This window comes from Cupressus sempervirens, chromosome 6 (genome assembly GCF_028749045.1).
Source record: "Cupressus sempervirens isolate cs-2001-9-10 chromosome 6, ASM2874904v1, whole genome shotgun sequence".
Classification (NCBI taxonomy): Eukaryota; Viridiplantae; Streptophyta; class Pinopsida; order Cupressales; family Cupressaceae; genus Cupressus; species Cupressus sempervirens.
This window is the reverse complement of record NC_143123.1, coordinates 227,598,946-227,611,001: the sequence shown is the minus strand read 5'-3', so window position 1 is coordinate 227,611,001 and position 12,056 is coordinate 227,598,946.

Here is a 12,056-nt window from a genome sequence, read left to right as displayed (position 1 = left end):
TCAATTTCTATATTGTCAACCGATAGATGCTCCATATAAACTTCAAATCACTAGAAACATTCCATGAACAAGATATGCTATCTTGGTAACACTATTTTTTACCATTAATCAACATTTGAATTTGTTAGTTGATGCAATCAGTCAGACCCATAGTGGGTCCGGCTAAAAAAAAAAATTTATTTCCAAACACTTGAATCTTAAAACTAGCCCACTGATTGCCTAATATTGATTTGGATTGAAATCCATCATGGAACCAAGACTCATTTTAGCACTTATCTACAAGTTGCGACTTTCTACTAACAGGGTCTGTCGACTGGCTTTAAAAACTGACCCGAATAGATAATCAAGCTCAAAAAATTAGCATACTGAATCTCTGTTCCACATACTTTCACCTTGTAAAATCTCATCTTATGAAAAATTCCCAGTCAAAAGATATTCATCATCAAAGTTGCCTTCTCAGAATTACCTGCATGAAAACATGTCAGAAAACAACAAACAGGGTTTGGATTTGGCTTTGAAAACTGGACAGATGGATACTTGAGAATATGAAAACTTGGGCAGTGGTTCTCTGTCACAAGGAAAATATGAATCCATGATTTAGGCTTGTGATGAATAACAGGGCGCAAATGGCGATCAGTCAAAGTGGGCTACTTGGATTTTGCAAACTAGAAGCACTAACTAAAAACATTTTTTTCAAATGGAATTGACCTGGAAATGTGTGTAGACGGATTCTTCATGACTTCAAAATTTGAACATATGAAGTATATTACCTCTAGAACAAAATTCAAAAAGAATTTTTTCATTTGGGTTAACTAGGTCAAAGATATGATTGGTCGAACAGGGCTTCCCAGAATTGTGAACAACTAGTCAAATGCACAAAACAGCAAATGACCAACCTTGGGGGGTGCAAAACCTACTCAAATGGATTTTAAATGACTTGAAAATTGAAACAAAGGTTCTTTGTTATACATAATAAACATCCCCAAATCATAAGGTCATGAAACATTCTTGGGTAAAAGATATTCAAATGCAAACCGGGCCTCTAGTCGCTATTTGACACTTGGGCAGAATTGCAAATTTTGATACTAGCTCAAAATGGGACTTCACGGAATGGTTCAAAAAGTTGATTTAACTTCATAGAACACATAGATGCACTAAATTAAAGGTGTTATAAGAATTAAACACCTCTTAGGCCTCAGACTAACAACTGGGTACAATCTCATCAAAAGGGCATTTATGGGGCTTGATTTTTTCAATGGTTCTCAAAATTGACCATGCAATTTTTAGTCCCAACACATCAACAAGTGCTACCAACTAAAAAGGCCCAAAGAGAAGCTAAAAAATAAGTACAAGAGGTTTTATCACCTCAAAAAGAGGTACAAGCCTCCCCTTTTGATCCTAAGAGAAGAAAGATTAAGACTCCAGTCAAGAGGAGGCAAAAGATCATAAGGAGAGTGATTCTCTTCGCATCAATCCCCAAAACTATCCCAAAAGAAGATGAAGAAGAGGATGTTGAGGATGAAGAGGATAGCCTTCCATTGAATAGGAGAACCCATCTTGCTAGAGCCATAGAGTCAGAATGGAGAAGAAGTTCCACAATCACACTCCCATCTATTTTTGAGCAACCCATTCAATCTACAATCTTTGAGAATAAAATGAAACAATGGATAGATAAGTAGTATGTTGAGGGAATTGATGATTTTTAGATGTCAAATTTTTATTTTATGGTTTGGGCACTAAATTGGTTAGGGATAAAATCAGAGATACTCCAACTAATTAACCTTAGAAGGAAGATTAGAGTCAGTTGCCACTTGAGCCACAAGGACTCAAAGTAGACCTACCATTGCTCATTCATGTTACACTTTGTGTAGACAAGGGATTGACTACCCCTCTTCATCCAAGCACCAAAGGAGAATAGATTCATGTAGAACAAGAGGAAGAGCAACAACAAGCATCCATATAGGAAGTATTCAAGAAAGGGCAGATAAGTGAGTAACCTCAACAAACATCACAAGACATAGAGGTGGGTACTATGGATTCCGCAAATACAGAGGCTCCTGGTGTGGATCACTCATAGAAGGAGAAGACTCTAGAAAAGGGAGATAAGGGAAAGAGCATACTAAAGAAAACTCCTTCATCCTCAAAAGGTAAATCCCCAATAGAGACTTTACCTAGATGGATAAGAAAAGAGGTTATTAGAAACAAAAGGAAACAATTCACCATTTAGGAAGAAGATAGGATGGAATTAATTGAAGTTCTAAGGGAACCCCAGTCACCACCAAAGGATACACAAGCATTAGCCTTCACTATGAGTGATTAGAACTAGGACTTGTTTGCTCACATAATTATCCCTCCTCCAAATATAGATGTTGAAGAATCAAATTCAAAATATTGTCAAATTAGGGAGGTCATGTGGGGAAAGCCTACATTGGATACTACCAAATTGATGGTAACAAAAAGGATCAAAGAACTGCTTAGACATTTAGAATAGGATGGGGAAAAATTGATAACACTTTATAGGAAAAATGAGATCCTAAAAGGATATCTATGTGAAGTTGTTGGTTCCTTATATCCTACAAATACTGAGGAAACCTTAAATGTAGCACTAGAAAGAAGAGATAATATTATAGGCCAATTAGATCCCTTTATGAAAGCTTGTCAGCAATGGCAAGAGAGTTTTAAGGAGAAAGGTATACAAATTATAAAGGGAAATTTGAAGTTGCTAAACCATCTGTAGGATAATGCAAATAGGCTAGTGGCCATTTTGAATCAAGATTTTGGTTTGCTAGACAAAGTAAAGACTGGGGTAAATACTTGCAAGCACTACAAGAAATTAAAGGCATGAGGTATCAGATGTTGATGGAAGTATATATAGTAGAGGAGTTAGATAAAATTGATGATTAGATAGAGATAATTGTGGATGGTAGTAAAGTAATGGAAACATTACACATGAAGATTCACAAGCTCAAGGATCAAACCTAAGAGAAAATTTTGGAGGTAGAGAGGCTTATAGTGTTACTTCTTTAGGCTTTTTTGAGGATGATTCTAGGTAGAAGTTAATAGCTATAGACGTAGTAGTTGAGCAGTTTTGGAAAGATTTTGAGAAAGCTTCTAATGATGATGACATCAAGGAAGCATTCAAAATGGAAGAAGCATTATTAGAATTAGATGTGAAACTCATAGATTTTGTGGAGAATTGCATTGAAGTGGCCAACTATAGGTAGAAAGTCAAGGATAAGTATGAGGCCTTAGATTTTCTAGATGCAGCTCAAGTCACCAAGATCATTGAGAAATTCAAGGGAAAATACCTAGATATAGCTCTTGTATAAAGGGGAACAAAATCCAAAAGTCAAAATTTCAATTTTGACACTCAGTGAAATTTTGCATTTTTTGAGCCTAATTCTGAGGTGCGTCAAGTGTGCAGGTGTTCCAGGTACACTTTTTTAGTAGTGTTCTAGAAGATTTTGAAGAATTTAGAGGTGTGCTAGTAGTTAACTACTAGTTATAAATTTAGAGTTTTGCATACATTGGAAATGCATTTTGACAGTAGTTTTAACTCCTAAGGACACCTAGTGAAGATGGAGCTTCCATTTTTGTCACTTCTAGATACTCCTACATCATCTAATGGCTTTCTTTTTCTTTTTTTCTCATGTTTTAAGACATGTAAAGGCTCACGCACCTAATCAATGATATAAATATGGATGGAGTCCTACTAAGCACTACTTAAATAGTCAGTTTATACATAAATAGATTTGTTTTATTAATTTAGAAGCATATGATATTGGAAATGATTGAAAAGATCATGAGGAAAGTTGTTGGAATGATATATGGAAATGGTAAAGAATGTTCTCAATCATTTTTTTGTCATTGATGTCAAACTTGCTACTTGCAGGAATGAAGCATGAATGACAATTGCTTTAGTGATCCAAATACTATCAATTAATTGATTGACAAGGAGGAGGCAATCAATAAGATGTAACTAGTACACCAAGAGAAAGGTTGAAGTTATGATGTTGTAATGAAGTACAAGGATTAGCTAAGCCATTGATGAAAAAATGTGTTGATTACATACTATAAGACACAGAGAATGGGCACACTAAAACATATCAAAGATGTAAGGTTTTTAGCTAAGACATCTGTAAAGCCTAACTAAAGTTCATTAGAGAGAGGGAGTCGAGCAAGCTAGTTGAAGCTGAGTAGATTCCTAGTTGAAGACAAGAAAGATCAACATCAAGTGCCGAGTAAACTTCAAGTGTCGAGTGATATCAAGTGCCGAGTAAACTTCAAGTGCCAAGTGATATCAAGTGCTGAGTAAACTTCAAGTGCTGAGTGATACAAGTGCTGAGCAGATATAGGTGCTAAGTAACATAGAGATGTTGAGCACCAGTAAAACCAATAGTGCCGAGTAACACAAAGATGCTAAGCACCAGTAAAACCAATAGTACCAAGTAACACAGAGATGCCAAGCACTAGCAAAACCAATAGTGTCGTGTAACATAGAGATGCCGAGCACTAGTAAAAACAATAATGCTGAGTTGCTGCATTATTTTGAAAATCAAAGATTCGCCAGATCTAAGCTGACAAGGTTGTTATCTAGAAGTTTGTCAATTAAATGGAAGATAAGAATGATGAACTGGTGGCACAAAACACCATGTAAAACATTTTTAAGGATACAACTGACGAAGTTTCTAGATAAGAACAAGATATGAGGTAGATACATTGTATCCTACCTAATCCATTTTGAAACCCTAAAATTGGAGAAGGAGAATTGAGTGGCAAAGGAAAAATTAGATTTCTACTTAAGGAGTCATAAGTTCATGAAGAAAAGAGAGAGAGAGGCAGTCAAGCATGAAAGAATAAAATGTTGAAGGAGGTGATAAGGAGAAAAGAGAGCATAGTTACTCTGTTTCAATAAGAAGACCCTAGATATGGATGCATTGGCATGATGAGTAAGAAGACTCAAGGAGACGAAGCTTGATAAGAAGACAAGCAATCAGAGCTGAAGTGATTGAAGCCAAGCATAAGGATTGAACTGAAAGTATGATCTAAAATATGCAAAGTATGTTATAAGTTATATCAGATCAAAAGGCCATTATCATTACTTTCTAGCAATTGTAACAGTTAGTTTAAATCCTATGGACTTAGGTTGGTTTGATAGCCATGAGATAAATCCTTTAACAGGCTGACATTCCAAGTGAATCTTCTAAAGTCCTTTAACCAGGCCCATTCTTAATAGTTTGGTGAAATCCTCTAACAAGGTCACATTTAACAGTGTGTTGTAAGCCTTTAACAGGGCAAGCTTTTAATAGGGCATCACTTTAGAAGAGTGAGAATCAAGTAGCATGTTACTGGTAGTTTTTCCCAAATTGGGTTTCCACGTAAATCATTATGTCGTGTGTTGATCTTACATGTTTTATCTTTGCATGTTGATTTACTGTAACTTACTAATATGGTTGATTTAAGTTTGGATGGATTTATTAAAAGTGTAGAAAAAGTATTATTAGGGCATTTGTACCTTGAATAACTGATTCACCCCCCCCCCCAAGTTATTCTAAAGAATTCTAAAATATGATTGCATAGAGATATCTCTCACTCTCAACACAAATTGAGGAGAAGATTTATTATAAATTTAGGAATGTAATATGTATTCTAGGCTGCCATTATTTTGATGCAATAATATATGTTGTTGGTGCTCGCATTTGGAGTGTAGTGATTCTTGCCTAAGTGTGTTATATTTTGTGGATGTATGTTCATGAAGTGTAATTGAGCCAATAGTTTTATTACATTGTTTTAGTTGTGTGATCTTTTAATTCTAGTGTTTGCTATAGTTTTACAAACTCTGTTGATGTACTTAGTTTGAGAAGAGATCATCATATTGTTCATGCATAGCTTTTTGTCTCACATGAGCACACTTCTCATGGCCTTGCAATTTGATGAAAAGTGAAATATTTTATGATTACTAAATTCCTATCGACGATGGCATCAATGGAATTAAGGAAGTGCTACTCCTATTTTCATTGGTTATCCATTGATCTTTTCAAGAGCTTAACTTGTAGATACGTTGTTTCCATGGCTTACGTCCATTAGGATTTTGCACTCATGTTATTTGCTTAAATCTCTTGTTATCCTATCTTCATTATTTTCTTTTACTAACCCCTTGGTTAAAATTAGGAATTCATATAGTTGCATTGTTAGATTGCATTCATTTAAAAAATAGAAAAATATAAAAAATATATTTCTTTTTGTGTGTTTTATTCTTTTGAAACAACAAGAAAATTCAAAATCTTATCTAAATTGTTTAATAAACCAATAAAGGCTTCCTTGTGAACACTCACATTTATCTTCACCTAGGAAAATTCTAGTGGGTTTCAAGATCACCCAAAACCTTAGATTTGATCCTAGATTAGCTTTTCAAGAGAGGAGTTTTAAAGGATTGCTACCATTAAGAATCATGAAAAATGATAGCTCAATAGAAGTGGTGCTAGAAGGAGGGCCTCTTAACATTTGGAATAAAAGAAAAAAATTCCAAACTTCAAAAATCTACATCTTTTTACAAGTATAGGAATTTTTCTAAGATTTTGAGCTTTTGAGGTGTACAGGTGCACTTTATTTTGTGAGAAAGTGTACTTCTGCAGAGGTGCACTTTTTCTAGAATTGATGCAAGCTAGAAGATCCTAATCTAGAATCCCAATTATAGTGAGCTTTAAGATCTTCACCCAGTGTGCATGAGCTCCTTGAAGTTAGTCATTTTTGCAAGCTCCATAGAGACAAAGGAATACCTTAGATTCTACCACTCCCATTCAACATTTCAACATCTTCTTTAGTTCGACCTCTACAATAACCAGCTATCATTCCACCAAATCCTCCAATGGCCTTTTTTGCAATGTTGTAGACTCATCAATCAACTTGATAGGTGTACTAAATGATCTTCCTAATAATCCTAAGAAGTTTTTCCCAAGGTTCATCTATGGAGAGACATAAACTGCTAAACATCACATCAAGGTATTCAAGGAAATTTGCAATCGATGTTAGAGTAATTATTTGTTTGCACTTGTTAATTAAATCACTTTGATTTAATTAAATAAGTTGCCTATTACTCTAGTTTTCTTAAGCTATCTTGTAGGTGTATATAATTAATATTTTATTAATTATATTGTGCAATCTACCTTTTTTAGGCTTTAGGTTACCCTTTTTGGGTTTCGATCTCCTTTATAAGGATTGATCTCTTTGTATTTTTTCATTATGAAGATCTATTGAATAATATTTTCTTCATCTAAGTTTTTTAGATCAAACCCTTACCTCTTCTTGTCTTTTTCTTCTCTGTGATAGGTTTTCTTGGGCTTCGTGGATTTGTTATGCACTTTTGCTCCAATCCTACATGGTATCAAAGCCAGATCTATTGTAGCTTGTTTGGTGTTTCAAGAAAAAAGGAGAACAAGGGTTTGATAGATCATATCTGGTGTTTTTTTAGGCTTTTTTTGAGAAAACAGGGGGGTCACTGATTTTTAGAGCATTTTGAGGCCAAATAGACCTCACAGATGGATTCAGAAGGCATCAAAACCCTTGTTTTGATATAAAATTTGTTCGATTTGGACAACGTTGATCTAGGAGGAATTTTTTTTTTGTTGAATAGGGCTGTATGGGCCCTAACACAGGGATCGAGGTGAAAATTTCAAAAAAATAGAAAAAATAAATAAATTTACAATGTTTTTTGGCCGTAGCAGTTAACTAACAGCTAGCGGTGTCGCGTAGTAACCATTGGCAGCTACTGCTAGCAGCCACCACTAGCGGCTCTACCATGGAACTGTTGTAGCCCTACCCGGCTACTACTCTATCGCTAGTTGGGGGATGGTTTTGTTTTTTATTTTATTATTATTGTTTTTATTAAAAATATATATATATTTCTTGCATTCCGGAGGCCATAGAGGTTTTTTCGCCATAACTTGAGGATACAGATGTATTTTTTTAATCCAAAAAATGTGCCAAAAGTTGGTTTTGAGATAGAGATGCTGGTATATTTTTTTTGGTTTTTGATTTAGTTTGGTTGCTTGTTTTGATAGTCAAAGATGGATGTTCTATTTTGCACTCTAGGAGGCGTATCTTGAGCATCTAATATTCATTTTTGGACTTCTTTATATCACTAGAAAGCTCTTTCTGTGCTCTTTCTAGTGATGCTAGTTGTTGTTCCAGATTCTATTCTAGGAACATCCTATTTAGTCTTTTGAATTTTAGCATTTTGGTGGATATCCTGTTTGTTTTAGGTCCGGGGATCAATTTTGTTGCTTCAGATACTTTGTTTTGGACTCTACCTTTTGTTGTTTCAGCCTTATGTTTTTTTTAATCATTGTTGATATTCATTGTAAGAATCTTTATGCAATGCACTAAGATAAAGTACCACTCTTGCATTTTGAGATCCTTTTCATCATTTTGATTCGTTATACTTGCACTATTTTATAAAGTGCCATGCAGGGGATAGTTGTTTGCCGCTTATAGGCCCTCTTTCTCTTTTGCCTCATGTAGTGTCGATGCCATGTGCCTTTATTGGTGTTTATAACTCACTCTTGATGTGTCTAGTTACTATTTTGTAGGAGATTCTTTGGCCCACCTTTTCAGCTGCCTATCACCTCCCTTGCATCAAGGGGGGTTATATTGTTGTTCTATGCTTCTTTGGTTGATGGTTTGTTGGTGTGAGCTATGTATTTAGTACTTGATCCTATATACTAGGAAATTGCAGTGGCTGGCTACCTATGCATTTTAGTGAGATGGATCATCTACCATATAGACATACTCAGTTTGTGCCTTCTATTTCCATGGAGGTTCTACAGATCAACATTTTGATAGAGTTTTGTAATTCTTCATGCTTCAATGATTCTCTTCTGATCTCTTTGTTCCTTCTTCTAGAACATTCTTTGCTATCTCTTTTTGGAGTAGGGTTTTTCCCATGTGGTTTTCTCTATTTCTCCTCTTTATAGAGATTTTTTTGTGATTGGGTACCTGATCAAGCCTTGTTGCCGAGACCCAAGTTTCCTACTTTCATAGTTGTGCTAGGTTAGCTTACCTCTTGAGCTTTGCTTAAGGGGGGTGTTAGAGTAATTATTTGTTTGCACTAATTAATTAAATCACTTTGATTTAATTAAATAAGTTGCATATTACTCTAGTTTTCTTAAGCTATCTTGTAGGTGCATATAAATAATATTTTATTAATTATATTGTGCAACCTAGCTTTTTTAGGCTTTAGGTTACCCTTTTCGAGTTTCGCTCTCCTTTATAAGGATTGATCTCTTTGTTATTTTTTCATTATGAAGATTTGTTGAATAATATTTTTTTCATCTAAGTTTTTAAAATCAAACCCTTGCCTCTTCTTGTCTTTTATTCTCCGTGATAGGTTTTGTGCATGCAAGTGTTCTTGGGCTTCGTGGATTTGTTGTGCGCTTTTGCTCAAATCCTACAATAAAAAGAATATTTATAATGAAAATATTGTTGTTTGTTTATTCCCCTACTCTTTGGGGGAATTTTCCTTTAACTGGTATGTTAATTTGGCACTTGGATGTATTGGAGATTGGGATACTTTCAAAAAATTGTTCTTGAAACAATTCAAGACCTTTATCTAACCTAGCTACGATACATCAACATTTCATATCAATAAAAAGGGACCTAGCTGAAATGGTTTCATGCTTCAACTATCTCTTTTCTATGGTATGCTGCATGTTACAAATTCTATACACTATACCAATTGAAGTTACTATTTAGATTTATCTGAATGCTATGGACCATCTTACTGCTATTTTTCTAAGAAGACTTCCTACAAAAAATATCAACACATTGGATAAATTATTTACAGAAGTGAATACCTTCACTAAGCAAGCCAATCCTAATAGAGGATGATTGATGCTTCTCAATCAAGCTATTACAACAATTTCAACATATCCTGTGAGAGCACCTATGATGCCTAGCCAATTCATACCTATGAATCTAGTTCCATTATAGTAGGCACCAACTTTGCAAAACCATACTTTAACATATCCAGAGTATGAACCTCTGAAAGCTACTTTCTTTGAGAAAAAGGTAGCAGCTTCTACTGAGGTAGATAATATTTTTGCATTTGAGTTTGGTCAAATGAAAAAGACCATATCACAAATGAACAATGAGTTGACTCACTTAAGGTTTTCATAGGGATAGAATAACAATTTCAAAAGAAATAATGTTGGTCCTTACAACAAAAATTATGGTTAGAACTATAACAATAATTTCAATGGAAACAACAATATTAGAAACAACAATGTAGGAAACAATAATGGAGGAAACAATTTCAATCCTCCTATTCATAAAAATGGCTTCCAAAGATAGAATCAACAATGGAACAATCATCTAAACAATGGAAGCATTAATATAGATAATAATAATAACAATGTTTATTATGTGGATATCATTCAGTATGATGATGGTCAAATTACATCTAACAATGATGGTTCATATTACAATGGAAACCAAGAGGTGAACTAGAATTTGCAAGTGAATGATGATATCCCTCCTATAAAATTCAATGCTATGCTACTAGAATCTTACAATTCTAAATAAATCATACAAGTGGAAAAATTGTTCAATGAAGAACTCTCTTTTCTATTTAGTTAGGAACCAGATATTCATCTTGAAGAGATGTTCATTTTTGAAATGGCAATCGAAATACTTAAACAAGTGAAGTAGAAAAGAACCTATGATAGATAGAATTCCTCTAGCACTAAAATTAACTCCTCTTGATTTGAGAGTGAGTAACAATCTAGTACCAATTTGGCCATCGTATGGAGGAAAACAAAATTAGAATTAAGGAAATGTGCCAAAAATCTTGAAAAATCTTGCTTGGTCTACTGAAAAGTTTAGTGCATTTGAAGATTTGAAACAAACAAAGGTCAACATGTCCATGTTTGACATACTGCAAAACTATCCTCATCAATGAGAGGTGCTCATGAAGATCTTTGATCATACAAAGGCACCCCATAATACAATTATTGTTCCTCAATAGATGTTATCTAAATAGGTCAATGCTTTGGGGGCTATGCCAACTATGTTTAAAGTCAATGTTGAGGTGCCCCAGTTTCTACTTAGCATCAAGATATATAGGCATAATCTTCATGATTTCCTAATAGATTCAAGAGCTTCTTTTAATGTTATGCCACTAGCAATAGCACAAAGGTTGGGAGTCAGTCCTCAGGCCCCTAATTAGATAGTGATATAGTTGGATAAAATAGAGGTGAAAGTCGTTGGTGTAATGAAAGATGTTTAGATACAATTGATAGTTGACCCTTAGATTCAAGATATCATTGATATACATATGGTTGATATTCTAGAAACATACAGATTACTTCTAAGTAAAGAATGAACAAAATTCTTAAGAGGATGGTTTTCTATAGATTTTACTTAGTTGTGGTTAACAAGGAAAGGATTGAACAATCAAATCAAGATAGATGTGGAGCCAAAGTTAAAAATCGTGATTACAAAATAAAATTCCCTAAACAAAGTGGCATTCTTATAATCATATTTAGGCTCCTACTGTAATACCCAAAAATTGGCTCATTGCCATCTCAACCAATTCTAGTCTATTTTTGACCAATCCTAAAGACCTATTCTAATAGGCAATTCTCATTCTGCTATTCGCTACTTGACTTAATTGTCAGATGCAGAAAATCCTAATCTACATTCATCATATTTCTTATTTAATTCCTATAGTACGTACTCATATTAGTCACATTAAACCTACTTGATTTAATTCTAATTTAATTATTAAGTATTTATACTTTAATTAAATTAAATTATATCCTAAGGCTAATGTACTATGGAATTAAATTTATTTAATTTAATAAATACGCCTATCTTGATTAATTAAATGGAAAAAGTATTTCTAATTAATTAAATGAAATTATTTAATTAAATGGAGTACTTACTTCTAATTAATTAAACAAAGTTATTTAATTAAATGAGAAGCCATTCCTAATTAATTAAATGAAGTTATTTAATTAAATAAGAAAAGTGTCTCTAGTTAATTAAAGGATTATTTAATT